This window comes from Octopus bimaculoides, chromosome 9, assembly GCF_001194135.2.
Source record: "Octopus bimaculoides isolate UCB-OBI-ISO-001 chromosome 9, ASM119413v2, whole genome shotgun sequence".
NCBI classification, from domain to species: domain Eukaryota; kingdom Metazoa; phylum Mollusca; class Cephalopoda; order Octopoda; family Octopodidae; genus Octopus; species Octopus bimaculoides.
This window is the reverse complement of record NC_068989.1, coordinates 51,439,270-51,443,225: the sequence shown is the minus strand read 5'-3', so window position 1 is coordinate 51,443,225 and position 3,956 is coordinate 51,439,270.

Here is a 3,956-nt window from a genome sequence, read left to right as displayed (position 1 = left end):
ATATGTTCTAATTACCTTTTCCGCTTCCATCACCCTTTTATCCTCTAGATAAGTGTATGTACCAATATAATAGATAAGTTCGTATACTTAAGTTGTAATTCGCCTAAACTGACCACTCACAACAAGAATATCATATTTCAAGTTTGCTCTAGCCTGACGCTATTTATTTATGACCCACTACATATAAAAATTTTAAACGTGGGAAAGGGGCAAAACAATAAAATAAAAGAATTTGATTTAATTTAATTTGGTGAGACTATGAGCCTATAGATTTTATGTCTAAACAGATATAATATTATTTGATGCATTCCAATGATAGTGAATCTGTAGAAGCATATGATATAGATATCATGTGTGCTGATTTCTTCTACATTTAGAGTTGTGGAAGAACATGGAGGAACGGCCGAATTTATATTTCTAAGTACAGAAAGATTCATGGTACCTACTAAATAATTGCGCTGAAACATCAAGTAATATTTACAGGTTTTGCTTAGGCAAAGTCTACAATGAGAGCGCTGGTCTTCGTATGTGCCACCAGAATCCATTATAGACCAGGTCATACTATATGGAATTTTATTTCTTTTTAAGTGGGCGCATGTTGTTGACTCCGATATACCTATTTATTATGATGTCTTTGTGTATCTAATTGTCTTTCTCATAAATTGTAATCTAATACTGATCTCTTTGCACTCTCCCATCAAACTACTAGTTTCCTTTTCTCAACCCGACGCATTACCTAACTTGCTTTCTGAACTATGCACTTATCTAGGAATATACGAAAGGAGGTACATCCTCAGGGTAACGTTGATAAACTCTCAGATTCTCCAGAACAGGATGAACTTCTTATCTTGCTACACAGTTCTCTGCATCACAGTTTTTATTTTTCCGCATAAACGTTTCCTGCATATATTGTGTCTCCGATGATGGAATATCCAGTATATGGAAGAGTGGATCAGCACATTGACCCATTGCCTGGGATATTCTAGAAACATTTGTAAGACAACATTATTTATCATCGCTTACTTCGATACGCCTTTAGAATAATTTAAATGTATTGATAAGCTTCTCCTGCATTGCCTTTATTTACCCCTTCCTTTAATATAAATATATATAGATATAGATATAGATAGATAGATAGATAGATAGATAGATATTATGCTTCGGAAAACAACAAACTCCACTCCCCACTTTGCACGAAATTTCATTAATATCTTCTAATTTTACTACCCTCCTACGCAACTTCAGCAACATTAACTTTTTAGTTGATCACGCAGGCTGTGGGTAAATTTTTATTGGTGAGTTTTCATGTTTCTCTGAAATACGAGGTATGCTTCACAGTTAAATGTTATCTAAGTTCCTAATGTATTTCACAAAATAAAAATGTAGAAGGAAGACGCAAACACACACACACACACACACACACACACACACACACAAACACACACACACAAACACACACACATACACATGCACACACACATTCATACACGCACACCCACAAACTAACAAATAAATGCATCATCATGAAAATTCATATTTTACCAGATATGAGATATAGCTTCCTTAACGTTAAAATATTCGAGTTTCAGCACGAAGTGGGGAAAAAGAAAATGGAAATTCACCGTATGGATCTTTCGCATAAAGCAATTAAAGGCACCTCCAGCTCCTGGTTATAAAATAGAGCTTAAATTTTGTCCGACACTCAGCACGCAAATAATAAAGGCAAGAAAAGAGCTTCCAGGTCAATGAAGTCCATAACACGGTTTCCATTTTACATTATTTTACTTCCCTTAAATTCCGCCGAGTGCTGGCAGAATCGTTAGCACGTGGTCGAAATGCTTAGTGGTATTTCGTCTGTCTTTACGTTCTAAGTTCAAATTCTGCCGAGGTCGACTTTGACTTTCATCCTTTCACGGTCGGTAAATTAAGCACCAGTTGCGTACTAGGGTCAATTTAATCGACTGACCCCCTCCCCACCAAATTTCAGACCATGTGCCTAGAGTCGAAAAGAATTCGCCTTGCATTTCAAGTCAATTTACATTCACAAATGAAGTAAGAAATGGAAACAGGAATAAAGAAAGCAATGTTCTCAGTTCAAATCTTGGTGAGGGTTACATTTTATATCTTCGGAATCATTAAAAAAGAAAAAAAAGTGGGAAGTTCGTCTCGTATTTTAGCCATTAAATAAAATAAGTACCGCATATTTTTGTTAGTGGAATTGATATGAATATAAATTAAAACCCTTCAAGGCGATGCCTATCCAAATCACTAAGAGCCTTTGATAAATAATCTTAATTCGCACGCCGAATAATATTTCACATTGTATTACCACAATATTTTATTCACTGAATACAGAAGCAATACGTGAGTGCACACAGGTAAATATCAATACTGAAACATGCACAATTGAAGTTTTCGAACAACAGACTACCACTGAAAAAAGAAAGAAAGAAAAAGAGAATATTTATACTTCGGAAACTATAATCCTAAATAAATGTGATGAAGCACCTTTAGAATAGGTTTTCTTCCTGAGAATTGACCGGTTGCTCAACGAAAACAACATTAGCTGTTAATGCGAGAAAAGAACTGCAGGATTTAACATATTATCCTCTCAGTTAAATTCGGTAATTTCATAAGCTTCATATACCCCTCTGAGTTGATCTTAAAGCCCTTCTCAAAGATGTGGGAGAATGGACGCAGACAGAACGCATGGTCAGTGCCTTCACGCTGGTCAAGTTTTCGTTGTCTCATCTTGCAGTTTTGCAGATCATGGTTTAAGGCCTTCAGATTCTTAATAGATTATTGACTAGACGTCATGATTCTGTCATATTGATATCAGGCGCGGACCATCATGATACAGATAACCTTTTTTTCAGCATTCAGATGAATTTTTCTCTTCCATGTGAGCTACTTTTTTCTCAACTATATGTTTAAGATTTATGTTCTGGAACGCCGTTGACTGTTCCCCAATACATCATGCTGTTCCAGAAAAAAGAAGACATAAATTCCTGAAATTTAGTCCGAGCACCTGTAAATACCAATATGCATACTGGTGTCCCTCTGACTTGCCCCTTGTAGAATAGCTCTCAAAACGAAAATTAGAGTGACCGAAAAATGTCAATTGCCATTGCTGGTATATTTTTAATTCGACACTCTCTCCAAAGCGCACAGTCGTTACGCTAAAATGCATTTCATCTTTCGTCTACTAATAGATTCTAACTTTGCCTCTGATTATTTGCATGGATTTTACTTGGTATTTAATTGAAATGTCAATGAAATATTTAATTGAATATTTGACTGAAATCTGACTAATAATGAGTAGTTCTTATTTTACAATATTACACAATGACATGTATTACTCCATATTAAATATGTAAAACCATAATATTACTTAGGAATCAGACCTTTCTTGAACGGATTATGCCTGACCTGCATTGCTTATGGAATTATGGATAGATTAAAATATTAGCGAGTATGAGTGTGTATCTATATTTGTTTATAGTTGAATATTATTGTATTCATATGTTGAATGTGTAGATGAAATATAGCAAAAATTAGTAATATCCGTAATACGTCTTCTGGTTTTGTTTATCGTTTTTCTAGGAAATAATCAGATGGCATACATCTGTTTCGTATCAAAGCAACTATAATAAATCACAATGTGGAATGAATACACCTTCGAGTGTCTGTGTAAGTGCACAAGGATATTTTTGTGCAATAACATCGAAGTCTAATGCAACAACGTTCTGTTAAACAGGCCTACTCAATAAAAACGTTTCCTGTGATAAATGTCCTACATCAGGTCGGACGATTACCCGTTCAATCAAATACATGTAATTTAATCTCACCATTAATGATATTTTTTCTTTTCCATTTGAGTGATGGTTATAGAAATATAGAGAGGAAATTTATATCTATCTATCTATCTATCTATATATATATATATATATATATAT